This window comes from Crocodylus siamensis, chromosome 5, assembly GCF_052110815.1.
Source record: "Crocodylus siamensis isolate JL-2025a chromosome 5, ASM5211081v1, whole genome shotgun sequence".
Classification (NCBI taxonomy): Eukaryota; Metazoa; Chordata; order Crocodylia; family Crocodylidae; genus Crocodylus; species Crocodylus siamensis.
Window position 1 is genome coordinate 158,199,622 of NC_143399.1, and position 16,023 is coordinate 158,215,644.

Below are 16,023 nucleotides of genomic sequence, written 5' to 3' on the forward strand. Positions count from 1 at the left end.
TTTATGCAATAGCTGGACACCATCCTTGTGCTCCAGGACATAGGCTGTAGCCGTGCTGTGTACAGTAGCTAAGGCGGCCTGCCTGAGACTCCACTGCAGCCTGGCACCCATGGTGATGTGTTGCCGGGTTTCAGCAGACCATTCCACTGAGCTCCCCGCCCCCAAGCCTTCACCAGAAGCTCAGGGAGCCTCAGTCAGTGCCTGTCCCATCAGCTCTGCAGCCTCAGCTCCAGCCAGTCATGTCCCCACCAGCTGCCAGCAGTGCCAGCTCCTTCCTGGGGGTGGGCCTGGCCAGACACCTGCATACAGCGCTCCATCACTCCGCATACAGAGCTCTATCACCTGACAAGTCTGCCAGAAGCAGCACACTATCTTTGCCAGCTGGGACCTACCAGAGCTGCCAGGCATGCCAGCACCACCCATATGGTAAGCCCCACACTGAGGGGAGGGGCCCTCCCCATTCTGGCCCCTGGCCCCAGGCCCCTCCTCTCCTCCCCGTCTGGACCAGCCACACTCCCCTGGCCCTCAGCTTTCCCTCCCCCACAGCATAGAGGGAGGCAGGAGACTTTATTGAACAGCCTGTGTCCCCACAGTTAGGTGGGCATGGGCTTCACATGCCAAGGAATGCATTGATGCCAGTAACAATGTCCTCCTCATCTGTGGGGGGCAGGGATGTTTAGCACAGCCACAGGTAGCCCTCCAGGTGGTGGCAGAGGTTGCAGGGGAGCCTGGGCTTGCCCCCCGCACCATCAAAACTCAGGTGCACAGGAGGTCCATGCCAGGTGCACAGGTTTACCATGGCAAACAGCAGCAGCAGGGTGTACTGGCTTGGACAGCCCTCAGTCGATGCAAACAGCTACTCACATCACCCTGGATATGCGCAGCAGAGGCATGCTCAGGATGCAGCACTGGCATGGGGATGGGCTGGCTCCAGGACATCTTCTGGGAGACATGAACGACACATGACCTTGGCAGTGTGCCCTGGGCATGGTGGTGCTGGCAGTGGCGGGAACGTGGCAGTGGTGGGAGTGCGGCAGCAGTAAGCAGGGAGCTGCCACAGACACTGTTGGCAGTGTCAGCAGCAGGGGGAAGGGGTGGTGAGTGCCAACCAGGGGTCGGTGACCACATGCAGACACCACCAGCAGCGGTGGTGGCAGCCAGCGGTGATCACTGACTGCCTGCAGATGCCACTGGCCGTGTCAGCAGCAAGCAGGGTGGTGAGCAGCAACCACCTGCAGGCATCGCCGACACTGCTGGCAGTGCCTTTTTGTAGGGGGTGCACTTCCATGCTCAGGGGGTTCGTGTGCACGTGCATGCACCACCTATGCATTGCCAATGCCTGAAGAGGCCCCCACTGAGGAGGGTGGGGATCCAGGCACCCCTGCAACCCAGTCATCTGAGAGGCCTGCACCCCCTAAGCGTGGGTGCTGTGGGCTTGGTGGCAGCACAGGAGACCAGCAGGCCTGCAGGAGAAAAGGGGCAGTGGGGACTGGAGCCATAGCAGTGGGTGTTGCCACAGGCCTGGCCTGGCCTGGGAGCAAAGTGGGAGACGCAGGCTGCCTGATTCATAGATTGTAAGGCTGGAAGGGACCTTTGAAGATGATCAAGTCCAGCCCCCTGCACCAAGCAGGAAAGGTAACTGGGGGTCAGGTGACCCCAGCAAGTGATTGTGTAGTTTCTTCTTGAAGATTTCCAGGGTAGGTGATTGCATCACCGCTAGAGGGAGCTTATTCCACAGTCTGGACACCCTCCCTGGTTGTGAAGAAGTTCTTCCTAATGATGAGCCTAAATCGTTCTTCCAGGAGTTTGTGGCCATTACTCCTAGATTTCCCCTCGGGTGCCGTGGTAAACAGTTGCTCACCAAGCCCTTGATGTACTCTCCTAGTGTAGTGGCAAGCTTCTACCAGGTCCCCTCTCAGCCTCCTTTTCCTAAGGGTGAAGAGTCCCAAATCCCTCAGCCTTTTCTCGTATGGCTTGCTGTGTAAGACTCTGATCATATGGGTGGATCTTCTTTAGACTCTCTCAAGTTTGTCCACGTCCTTGTTAAAGTGTGGTGCCCAGAACTGGACGCAGTACTCCAGCTGTGGTCTCACCACTGAGTACAGCAGAAGAATCACTTCCTTAGTTTGCTGGAGATGCATTGATTCATGCATGCTAGAGTATTGTTTAGCCTACTGGCTACAATATCACACTGCTGGCTCATCTTCATACTGTGGTCTATTATTACCTCTGGGTCCCTTTCATTTGTGGTGCTAGTCAGTTTGGTGCCACCAAGCCTATAGGTGTGTTGGGGGTTGCTTGTCCCGAGGTGGAGCACTTTACATTTCTTGATGCTGAAATTCATCAGATTCCAATCCGCCCAACTTGCTAGCCTGTCTAGGTCCACCTGTATCTGTAGCCTATCTTCAAGCGTGACCACGCTTCCCCATAACTTGGTGTCATCCACAGACTTGGCCAGTGAGCTCTTCACCCCCACATCCAAATCATTAATAAAGATGTTGAAAAGTACTGGACTGAGCACAGACCCCTGCAGGACAATGCTGCCTACTTCTAGCCAGGATGACACAGATCCGATGCCAGCACCCAGCAGCCACTGGCCCCTGGGGAGTGAGTGGGGATGGGGGGGCTTAGCCTGTGGCCACCAGGGCCCTAGTTTGCCCAGCTGACTTACCTTGGGCACCCATTGCCCATGAGCCTTGGGCACCCATTCAAACCCAATCCCCTATCTGAGGCCAGACACTGCACAGCTCCTGGTACAGAGCATCTTATCTCAGATATATCATGAACTCTCACAAACAGCTTCTTTCTCATGGCTCTGAAGGCCATGCAGCTGCACACAAGGGAGAGGCCACAGTTGCTGTCACCCACAGCCAGGACCTTGGGAATACACCAGCTCCACAAGAGGAGGTTCCAGGATCAGACCCTCCTCCTGGACCAGCTGGTGACAGATGCATGGACATGATGGGAGAGGACATTGCCTGGCAGGACAGGCAGAGGATGTTGTCTGGCAGGACACATGGGACTGGACAGACCAGGAGGTCAGGGCACAGCTCCTGGCATTGGAGCACGAGTAAATGGAGGCCCTGTGGGAGAAGGGTGCAGTTGTGGCCTCGGCAGTGCAGGCCATGGAGGAGGACTGCCAGGTGCTGGACACCTGGTGGTCACTTTTGTGCTGTCCACTTCCCCTGACCCTAGCCCAACCTGCCCCTAGGCAGATTGCTGGTGCAAATAGCAACCTAAAGATATATTATTGCATTTATACAGAAAATCTGGAAATATTAATTTGTTTAAAACACAGTAGATTCCAGCTATAAGAAGCCAATAATGGAACTAAAATGATGCTAGACAATAAGGCAAAAATATTTGGGGATTAACATTGCTTAGGATGAATCAAAGTATGGACAGGCACAAACTTTAAATTGAAAGTTACTTTTCATCTCTCAAAAAATATTCCAATAAAACCCTGGGGCATCCCTCAGTTCTAACATTGTGATAACAGTAACATACAAATCCCCATTGTCAAGAGGCAGGACATATCCCAGAGGTAAAGTGACAACCTGTTTCTGGGATCTTTCAGGCCTTTCTGATGGTGCAAAATGGTTTCAAGCAATGAAGATACAGAAGAGAAAAAGTTTGCTGCTACTTGGGGAACTAAGAGCTACACAACTGTATTTGAGAGAAAGTGAGAACCGTGGTTAGAATAAGGATAGACTAAGAGGATAAATATGTGGAGTAAGAATTAAACGAAAAGAATACACTAACCCGTAAAGAAGGGAAATATACCAGACAAGGCAAAAACCACAAAAGGAATGAGGAGTGAGTCACTAACTGATACTCTGATAGAGCGATAAGAAGAAGAGAGATAAGTGTACAAATGGTGAGAAAACAATCCCAGGCACAGAGATGGCATGTTTTGGAGTAAATTAAGACTACAGTGGGATAATACCTATGAGCCAAAACCTTCTCAGTGTAAAATATATTAAACATTTGGCAAATTTGTGTCTGTTTTGCAGTACTGTCTTGAAGAAGGAACAAAAAGGAGACAAAAATTCCTAAAAAGTAGCTAGATATTTTGAATTATAGGTCTCCACTTTTCATTTGAAATAGCTTTTGCTTTTTCATTTTCCACAGTTGAAAAATGTTTAAAATTGAAAAAATATATTTCATTTGACCCCAGGATTTTTTTTTCCAGACTTTTTTTTTCTATTTTTTGGTTCATTGAAAATTCTGATAATTTTTGTTTCAGGTAAGACTTCCCAGGAAGAATCAGGAATAAATTGAGGGATGGACAAAGAACCACATAGGTCTATAGAACCAGAGGGCAAGAATAATCAATTTGTCAATAAAATAGTCAAGAGGCAATAGGCATATTCAATTTGAAACTAACTTTATGCAATTTAAGAATGGCTGGCAAACCATAAAAGAATTATTTCTACATCTCCAATTAGAGTAAGCTCTTTGACAGAAACCTCTTTGGTCATAATGCATGCCCATTAAAGTAACTGGAAAGATTCTCATCAACTTTGTGTGCTTTGAAACAGATCTTCTGGAAATGTTCATTGAAAGCAAAATATTCTTTATGGGTTTTTGGTTGTAGCCATGTTGGTCTAAGGACATAGGCAGGCAAGGTTCTTTGAGTACATGTGATATCTTTTACTAGACCAACTGGGTGTTGGAAAAAAGTTCTTGGCAAGCTTTTCAGTGCAGTCACCCTTCTTCAGGTATGGAGAGTCTCTGAGTCTCAACCGCAGAGACTCTCCATGCCTGAAGAAGGGTGACTGCACCTGAAAGCTTGCCAAGAATTTTTTTCCAACTACTCAGTTGGTCTAATAATAGATATCACATCTACTCAAAGACCTTTGCCTTCAAGTATTTTTATTATATACAAAAGTTTTCATGGGGTGGAGAACCCAACCAATCTAGCTTACAGTGTTTTTCTGGAGACCAAAGTACTCAAAAACACCACCCCTGACCTTCAATATACTAACAACTGTGCCATCCTTGTGCACATTAAAGAACACCTCAAGGCCACACTGGATCTTTTTGGAGAAGCCTGTCGAACTTTGGGCTTCTCTCTCAACTTCAAAAAGACTAAAGTGCTCAATCTGCTTGCCCTTGGCCATGAATTAGATTACCCTCCCCAACTTACCATTAAGGAAAAGACCTTTAGATAGTCAAGCATTTCCCCTACCTCAGCAACCACCTCTCTCAGAGTGAACATAGATGAGGAGATTCAGCACAGGACCCGGTGTGCAAGTACCTCCTTTGGGAAATTACTTTAGTGTGTCTTTATTCATGGCAAACTCCAGAAAGACACCAAGATTCAGGTCTACAATGCAGTCATGATCCATGCTGTCCTCTACAGATGTGAAATATTGATCATGTACCATTGATATCTCAAGAGCCTGGAGCAGTATCATCAACCATGCCTCCAGAAAATCCTCCACATAAAATAGGAAGATCACCACACAAACACCAGCATCATGGCTCAAGCCAGTGTTACCAGTATTGAGTTGGTGATCCTCAAGCATCAATTTAACTGGACCAGACATTGTGTGTAGATGCCTGACTTTTGGCTCCCAACATAAGTGCTCTTCTCCCAGCTTAGTAACAACATGAGATCTTGTGGTCGCTAGAGGAAATGCTACAAAGACACACTGAAGGCATACCTCAAAAAAAAAAGATGCAGACATCAAGACCTAGAAGGAGCTGACTGCTGACTGACACCAATGGCACTGCAACCTCAAGCAAGTGGCCCATTTTGAGGTAAAGCACCTTGCCCTCAAAGCAGAGAAGAGAGAATGGAGGAAGGAAAAAGATAAATCCTAGCCTATGGCCTACTCTCTCCTGCAGAAAGACTTGCAACTTTTGTAGATGCATCTGTGGCTCAAGGATTGGACTTGAAAGTCGCCTCAAGACCCATCTATAGGCCATGGTATAAATCATCCCTGAATGGCAAGCACTACGGATGAAAGAGACTTGGGGGTCACGATTGACCACAAGATGAACATGAGCCTTCAATGTGATGCTGTGGCTAGTAAAGCAAGCAAAACGCTGGCTTGCATCCATAGATGCTTCTCAAGCAAATCCTGGGACATCTTTCTCCCATTGTACTTAGCCTTGGTGAGGCCGCAGCTGGAATACTGTGTCCAGTTTTTCCCCACAATTCAAAAAGGATGTGGAGAAGCTTGAGAGAGTCCAGAGAAGAGCCATGCACATGATCAGAGGTCAGAAAAACAGACCTTACAATGACAGGTTGAGAGCTATGGGGCTCTTTAGCCTGGAAAAGCACAGGCTCAGGGGCGATCTGATGGCCAAGTTTATCAGGGCTGTTCACCGGGATCTGGGGGAATGATTGTTCACCAAAGCACCCCAAGGGATGACAAGGTTGAACATTTATAAACTCCTGCAAGACTGTTTCAGGCTGGACATAAGGAAGAATTTCTTTACTGTCTGAGTCCCAAAGGTCTGGAATAGCCTGCCATCAGAGGTTGTTCAAGCACCTACATTGAACGCCTTCAAGAGAAACTTGGATGCATGCAGGTAAAGATGCATTGGGATCTAATGTGCAATCCACATAGTCACGCCTCCTGGCATGCCACACATGCACAGCAAGAGGCACAATTGTGGGATCTTGCATTAGATCCTATCACTCCTTATTACCTGTGCAGGCTCAATATCAGGTGTCCCATGCACCAGCTCCTGCGGCTGCAAGCCCTATAGTTGATGGGGCTCAGTGGGGTTCACAGCAGGTGCAGTGTTCCCTGCACTGCCCCCCAGGGCAAGCCCCACTGCCAACGTGGGCTGTGTGGCTCACGGCAAGGGGCAGCACCAGGAATGCTGCCCCCACTGAAAGCATTGTCGACTATGAGACTTGCAGCAGAGGCAGTAGGACTCACAAAGGGGAGAGCACAGTGACATGGGCTGTGGGGCTCACAGCAGGGGAAGCAAAGGAGAGCATTCTTTCTGCTGGTGCCCCTGTGAGCCCCACAGTCAAAAACACTGCCCACACTGCAAGCCCTGCAGCCAAGGAGGTTTTCAGGAGGGAACAATCTTCATCCTACTGCAAGCCCCACACTGACAATTCTGCCACCACTCCGAGCCTGGTTAGCCGTGGAGCTTGCAGAGAGTGGTGCTCCCTTATGGCTGAGCAACCCTCAGTTGTAGGGCTCCCAGCCACAAGGAAGCACTTAGCCACACATTCAGTTAATGGCATGATCAGAACAAGCTACGTAGTTATTACACATTTTTTGCGGAACAGCTTTGTAGCTTATTGCTTGCTTTATCACTCCACTAATTGATTGAGCATGTAGCTGAGTCACAATTTAAGGTATGATTACCTGGTTAATCATGCCTTAAGTGTAACGTGTAGAGGGGGCCTCAGGTACATGCATATTTGCCTACCCAATATGTTATCTACTGCATATGCTCAGTCTATGTACATACACACCCAAAGTGCTGGCCAGAAGACTGCCATTTAAGCACCCAAAGGGAAATGGAATTCTACCCATTGTATTTATACCACAGGGTCCCAACTGTTGGACGCCTCCAGGTACTACAGTCATACTATTAGGTGGTTTTATATACACATTCCTTTCACCAAGCAGATTTTTTTTTATCTTCATTTTATTTGTCACCCCTTTGCACAGCACTGATTATGTCTGATTTGATAATTGATCAAACAAGCAAATTCAACAGATCCAAGAACATTTTAGAGTTTGATTGTTCAGTGGCAGAAACAAAAATGAAGTTAGCAGCAGAAGCCAATACATCTGCAAGTCTTCCTCAAGTCTCCTTATTACAGTGTTTTTACATACATAGTTAAAGCAATAGACACCCAATTCATCAAGCAAACATGACTAGTCTGCTGCCCCAAATTGTCAGAGGCCAATTCCAGACTGTTACAGGCCAATTCCAACCTTGTATTTTGCTGTTTTGGCCCTGGATCCCAGTTCAACAAGCATTCTTGGAAAGATATAAATAGGTTTCTGAACTATACATAGAACTGAGAGTTTTTCCAGAATAAGCTTTACACATTGGCCCCCAGGTATTTGACATCACTTCTCCCTCTCCAGATTTCAGTATTGACTATACAGATCACAAAAGGAATACTTTGGAAAATGGTGACGCTTGGAACATTTCCCCATTTTTCTGAAATTTTTTTACAAATACTGGAGTTTTGATTGCTGCCAAGAACCCGAGTGTTGGCAAGCCTTTTTTTTTAATAAAAGCAAAAGTTCTACAAAATCTTATCCCCTTTGAAGTGAAGTAGCTCTACTGAAGTAATTGGAGCTATGCAAACCTTTACTGAGGATCAGGGCATATGTATAGCAACACAGAATAACAAAAATACCATACTCACCACACTCCCTACACGCATCGTGTACTTTCTTCTGGGGAGTGTCTTTTCCAAACAGAACTGCATGTGGAATGTAGGTGCTTTGTTCCAGAGAAACTGGGGTGTTCATTCAGAGACAATGTGCTATTATTCAGTGTTGATAAATTCATAAATCAAGTTTTTGGAATGCTGCTAGCACTGGAAGGCATAGAGGCAATGTAGGTGGTCTCTTGTATTAATTAGTTATATCATCAACAAAGACTCTCTAGCAAAGGAAAATACTGAAGAAGAAAGGCTAAAAACTAAACAGATTTGGCAACTCTGAAGTGATAGTCTACAGAACTGCCAACAAGTAAAGTAATCTGTGCTGTGATACAAAGCTCCTTGTATCAAGAAGGAGCAGAAAAGAATAGATGTGTAAGACTGAGATAGCAATGTCCTATCTGGAGCTTGTTGGAACACTCCAGGCATTGAAAATTCTTATGAAATGCTCTGAAGTTTCTGGGGAGAATTTTTCATGCATTTGTTCATCACAGGTCCATGCTATTTTACACACACCAATTTTGAGCCAGCTGCTAGAGCTACAGGGCATACACAGCTGATGATCTGGCCACCCTTTTCATAATTGGCATCGCCTAGCTTACTCAAAACATTACTTTCATATCAGTGCTCACATTCTCCTTATTTCCCCAGGCACAGGCTGTGCTTTTTAACTTATCCCCCTCCATGTCCTTTGCTTTTATCTATGTGATTTTTCCATAACTCCTTTTACTCTTGGAACTTGAACCATTTTTGGAACATAGTTCCTTTGCCAAGCAATACTTTCATTCAAATCACTTTTAACACATGTGTTTCCTGGCATACCTACTAAAGCCATGGGCAGAAGAACATTCAATCCGTCTGCATCACTCTACAAATCAGATCATCATCAAATCCTCCCTTTATATATTATAAAGTGAGTAAGTCCACTTTATAAATTGAACAAATGAATGTACAAAACAAGTGGTCTAGGTAGACTGTATTTATATATTTTACATTTTGTTATAAACTAGTCAGGGGGGATCAGCACGCACTGGGGGAGTCACTGTTCCCCCGAGCACCGCCAGGAGTGACCAGGAGTAACGGTCACAAGCTGGCAGAGAGTAGGTTTAGGTTAGATATCAGAAGGCGCTACTTCACAGTCAGGGCGGCTAGGGTCTGGAACCAACTTCCAAGAGAAGTGGTGCAGGCTCCTACCTTGGGGGTGTTTAAGAGGCGGTTGGATGAACACCTTGCTGGGGTCATTTGACCCCAGTATTCTTTCCTGCCATGGCAGGGGGTTGGACTAGATGATCTGCTCAGGTCCCTTGTGACCCTAGAAACTATGAATCTATGAAACTATGAATACAAACAGTACTGGGAGAGTAATCATCAGTATGTGCATGTGTGTGTACAGCATTATCTGGTTAATTAAAAATGTAAGATCTAATAGGATAGAAACTATGCTTTCCTTTAGGGCTTCACCAGCACTATTGTTGCCATGAATCCACCATAATTTATAGTTATTCACTGAATATATAAAGGTGGCTGGTGTCTTTGGATGGCCAATTTGAGATGCTTTCGAAAGACCAAACTTTTGAAAAAAAACAAGGTTCTTTAAAGTGCCTTACAAAGGAATGTAAAAATTGATTCACTTTGGAAAATAAGGGCTATATAATTATACATTTAGCAAGTGTGAAATTAAAACAAATAAGCAAATCTAAGGAGAAGAATAAACTATATGCAGAATACTGCACTGGACTAGTTGGAGTGTAATAACCAAAAAACAAAGCAAAACGAAAAAACCCCACATGCATAAATACCAACAACATACTTGTAAGCAAATGTAAGATGAGAAGCTTTCTTCCGTATGCTAAGTGGAGGGGTGAAACCCCGTCTTATATTTGAGTAAATACAGTACATTTGTAGCTTGTTTATTATAAGACCTATTATTTATCAGTACCAACTGGGCTTTTCTTTTCTTTTTTATTTTGCTGCATTATGTTTATTGATGTATTCAGATATCAGCAACAAAATCCAAACTTCTAATCTCTCTGTCTACCGGTGCGGTTCTGATTTCCATACCAGAGTTCTGTCAGATAGTAAAATCAATGCAAAAAGCAAACAACAAAGAAGAAAGAACACACCCTTGTCTAACTGCACTGGTAACATCAAACTAGTAGGTTAAGCCCTGGCTGGAGATCATAGTACATTTGACATCTTGATAAAGGCTCTGGAAGATCTGGATAATTTTACAAGGAAAACTGTAGATTTACAGTATCTGCCAAAGATATACTCTATCTGTGCTGTCAAAAGTTTTTTAAAAGTCAATGAAATTTAAGATGAGTGGTGGCTGCCTTTTATTGCTTTATCTAACAGTATTCCATAGTGTGAAGATATAATCAACTTAAGACCAGATGGGACAAAACCAGCTTGTTCTCAAAATTTGCTTTTGAGAAAACTACACATTCTGATCAGAATAACTGTAGAGAAGAGTTTCTCAGGGATTGTCAGTGGTGTAATTCCACAGTTATTTGGATCTTTCCTAGGCAATTTTATGATGCTCTTTTTTTTTCCATTCTTCTGAGGTGGATTTTGTCTTTCCTATTCAATTATGGGAGCATCATCTAATTTTCTTGCCATTTGCAAGTTTGCAGTTATTTTATTCTGGCCCTGAAGTTCTTTGGTTCGCTGACAGATGCTTTTAGATTTCCCAAGGTGATTCCCCTGTAATTCTTTCTACATTTAGGGACCTCTTTATCTAACAGGAGCTATTCACATACAGTCAAAGGGAGAATAGATTCTTTAGAGCAGTGATTCTCACCCAGGGTGCCTGGCTGCTCCACTATCCCCCATTGCCTGCCCCCTCTGCAAGGAGATAAGCCCTTTAATACATATATTAGTTTTTTAAATGGGGTGCTGCTCAATTCACAAAAGTTATGGAGGAGTGCCTCAAGACTGAAAATGTTGTGAACCACTGCTTTAGAGTTACATTAGATCAGGAGTGGGCAAAATATGGCCTGTGGGCCAGATCCAGCCCACCAACAGATTCAATCCAACCCACAAGTGGATGGCTCCTAACTCATCGGATCTAGCTCACAGGCAGCCAGTGACTCTGGCCACCAGATGAAGCTGGGTGGGTGAGCGGGATTGCTTCTGTCCAACAGCATTGGGCATCAGCTGTGGATCTGGGCAGGGCTTCTGCTGCAGAGGGTAGGCTGCAGTATCAGCTGTGGAAGCCATTGGCAGGTTCAGGAGCCCAGATGAAGAACCTGCCAGCAGCGCCCATAGCTGACCTGCCGCCCTCTCAGTGCAGTGAAATTTCCCACCTGGAACCCGAACCCAGAACCTACCAGTGATGTCAGCTGTGGTCCCAGGTAGGAACTGCTGTTGTGCCAGGTATCTGTTTCTCTCTGTCTCTTCTCTTCCCTTCCCCTCCCTCCGAAGCTGAAGTTTGCCAGGAGCCCCAGTGCTCAGCTGTGGGCCCAGGCAGGAGCTGCTGTCATGCCAGGCAGGCATCAGCATCAGCTGTGCCAATCCTAGGAACACTTGAAACAGTGGTTTGTCAAAACTCATTAAAGTTACTAGAAAGATTCTCAGTAATTTTAGCAAAAGTAGGTCATGTTCCACTTTCCAGAGCTCTTCAGCTTCTGCTCCCAAGATTGGCATTTCCTGCCACCTTTTCTACAACTGTTACTACTCTGAGCAGTGTACTTGGTTGGTGCTAGGGTGACCATCATAGAGGACATTCCAGTTTTCTGCTACTCTGTCCTCTATTGATATGAAACCCGATGCCTTTATGTCCTCTATTTTCCTCTTCAAGAAAAATAGAGGACATAAAGGTGTCAGCTTTGGTATTAATAGAGGACAGAAGACAACCAGACTGTCCTCTATGATGGCCACCCTAGTTGATGCCCATCAGGAAAGCATAACCAGAAAGATTAAAACATTTATATACTCAAACCTGATACCATAAAATAGCAAGCTAACAGTAGTGTAATGAATTCAGGATACCAACAGGGCTGACTGTCAAACAAGGTAATTATGAATAATAGTAACTGGTATTCTATAAAGCAAACAACAAAGAAGATCAAGGTACTTAACAAGTTTCACAAATTGAGGAACAAAATATATGATCAGAGGATTATTCCATCCAATGCTGAAATGCAGCCACTTGTGTGACAGCAGCTAAGAAAACTAACACTAAAGGACAAATAGTGAAACATACCGTATCGTTAAAAACACAAGGGGAATTTATGTACATTTTATCCCAGCTGGAATTTGCTCTAGCCACTCAGGCTAACACTTCTAACCTTGTGAAAAACCTTCTAACTACCACTCTCTACTTCTAACCTTGTGAAACTGCCATACATCTTAAAACCATCAGCTCATAGCCCAACAAGGTTGTTAATCTCTGATTTATATGTAACACACCCATGCATGCTGGTTTGTATATTGTGTGCTTTTTGTGTGTGTATTCTGATATGGGCAAGATGGCCCCTGTTGCTCTGGCTTGTGTTCTGCACATGACAAGTGGGGCCTATATCTGGGAAAAAGATATAAAACCCTCCAGCCCCATTGGCCAAAGGAAGCAGAGTATGCTTCAGGCAGATTGGTGGGGAGAAAAACTAAAATATGGCCCACCCTGATTGGACAAGGCTTGGATGATGTCACACCAGGTATATAAGAACCACTCAGTAAGGTTCTCTTCCTCTTTTTCTCCTGGGGCTGTTGAGAAATGCACAGCTACAATGGGAGTCAGAAAACCTGCTTCCTATGGAAGGGTCTCTTTCTCCTTTTTGCTGGACCAGATAGAGAGAAAGAAAACTGTTTTTGCATTTGAGACTCCTATTCTCTCTTTCTTTTCTCTTTTTCTTAAGTGGAATTAACACCTTGGGAGTATTAATCCCCGAGCAAGCTGCCCAGGAATGGGTCCTAGCAGTTAATGGCTGCACAGGCTTTACATGGGCCACAAGGGTGTTACTCACTGGAGCAAACTGACCAGGAATAGCATTTTAGGAATGCTAGGTATTCCATTTTTATTCAGAGGATTGCAGTATCTCATTCTACAGACACATTCCCACATAGAATCATAGAAACATAGAAAATTAAGGTTGGAAGGAACTCAAGAGTTCATCTAACCCAACCACCTGCTCAAACTAGATCATCCCAGCCAAGGCTTTGTCTAGCTGGGTCTTAAAAATCTCCAGGGATGGAGATTCCACTGCCTCTCTGGGCAACCTGTTCCAGGGCTTTACTACCCTCCTTGTGAGAGAGTTCTTCCTAATATCTAACCTAAAGTTCCCTTGCTGCAACTTGAGACCACTGCTCCCTGTTCTGTCGTCTTCCACCATGGAGAACAGACTAGCTCCATCCTCTTCAGAACTACCCTTCAGTAGTTGAAGGCTGCTATTAAATCCCCTCTTAGTCTTCTCAGGTGTGTCCACACATGCAGGCACATGCACTTACAGCAGCTCAAATAGAAGTGGTGCAAATTTGAGCCAGGGCTTTTGCCTCACCACACTTGCCCAAGCTTGCACTTCGGTGTGGTGCAAGTTGTGCCACTTGAGGCAAAACAACCCTGCCTGGCTTCTCCTGGATCTGCAGCCAGGGGGAGCAAGAGCCTGCTGCCTGACCTGCATGGGTAGGCAGCATACTTCAGCACTGGAGTGAGAGCCAGCCATAGAAACACTCTGGCTAGCTGCCAGAGCAGCTCTGTGGAGGACCCAACCGCCCTTTTTTCTCCTGGGGTACTTTTGGGTACAATCTTACCTAAAAGGAACTTCTTTTAGTGCTTTTCCTTTTGAAAAGGAATACTGAGAGAGGAATGCATCCAGCATTATACTGCATAGCAATGAGTTTTTGTAGGGATCTTTTCAGTTAAAAAGCTTAACAAAGAAAAAACACAACAAAACAAAACCCCACAACAGCAGCAACATGTTGAAATATTCAGTGCAATTTCAAACTCTTCTAAGTTTTTCCTAGCATTGCTAGAAAAAAAGTCCCAACTTTTGAGAACGATAGAAAATGCAATATAACATATTCCCAAAAAAGGGTCAGAATTCTTTTTTGAACCCTCTGAGATGTTTTCCGGTTTTTTCTCCTTCCCTCAAATTCACCCTGGAGACATCCAAAGTTTCAAAGATTAAGGGTTTGATTCAAAGCCTGTTGAAGTTAATGGAAAGAAACCTATAACTTTCAATAACCATGGTTTTCAGGAATGGAGAGTCATTTAGCTTCAACTTCGGATGCCCTATTTGAAATATCCTTAAGCAGTCCAACTTAAGACAGCTGTTAGTACTTTCTGAATGAGATCTTTCTAAAGGTCCTAGGTTGGGTATCCAAAAACTGAGGCCTCCAACACAGTAATCAAGTTTTAAAGTCTTGACCAAACTAGCTTTCAATCAAGCACTGTGTTGAAATAAACACCCAGACATTTGTTCTTGATCTGTAACTTATCCAAGTTCTCTGAATCTATTTGGTCTGCAAAACTGTGTTAGATATTTTGCAAGAGCAACCTTTCAAATGAGATTTCTGGCACTTCCTTATTTTTAACAAACTGGGAAGAAATATGAGAATAGCATTTCTGGCAGTAGTTCAGCACTTCTGCTTCTGACCAAAATCAGAAAATGCAGAGGTAAACATGAATTTAAAATAATGAGGGGGAGAAAGCGATTAATCAACTCTACATAAGCTCCAGAAAGAATTTGGTTGCATCTTTTTAACTGCCCATTCATACTTTTCTGTGCGTTTAAACTGCATAATTATTCACTACATGTATAATATGTACCTTAAAAAGTGACTTCTTAACATACACTATATTAAAAGAACCCCCCCCCGAATAGTTACAACCCAAACCAAAAGCAAATCAACACTTTATGACAATACATTATTCCATATACAGCTTCTATTTTTGTTTTTTGCTAGACCCAAGAGAAGAGATTTCTGGTCTTACTTTATCTGCCTAGGTATTTACATGGCCTCTAGCCATGTGCTAGCTAAAGCTTGGAAAAAAGTCAAATACATATAAACCAAACACAGGCTGGGAATTCCAGCCACTAAACCAGCTGTCCTAACTCAAAATGAAGAGCAGCTAAAAGTAGGTTTCCCCCCATCTTTCAAGAAGAGAAGAAAAAGGGGAAATGTTTCTCCTTTTCTTAAGAAAGAAAAGAGAGCGGTGCCTCAGTCCCATCTAAGAGACAAGTGAAAGAGAAGGTGAGGTAATAGCTACACATTCATTTCCAGCAATGAAAAGTCGATTGATGACTGCTGCTGAAGAAAGGAAGCTGCTTTAGCAAAGAGCTTGTGGCAAAAAAGGCAGGTGTGGGGAACATGAGCATAGCAATAGTGGCAGTAACGCTTATTGAGAAAGTGCTAGGGCATCTATCATTTAGGACTGGAAATACTATGCAAGGTAATAATATTTACTGCAGAGTGAGCCTAGGTGAGTGACATCCTGTTGTGAGCACAAACATTACCCTGACTTGGATGTGAGCAGCCACAGTACAAAACATGCCTATACTATTATATCCTATTCACACTTTCCTATGTTTGCTGCTTATATAACTATATATATCCCATGCTTCTTTGCAGAGCAGTGAGCTGAGTCACTTACTAATTCTTCCTCTCTGAATTGTAGGTGAACTTTCCCTCCTTGTGCTCAGAAG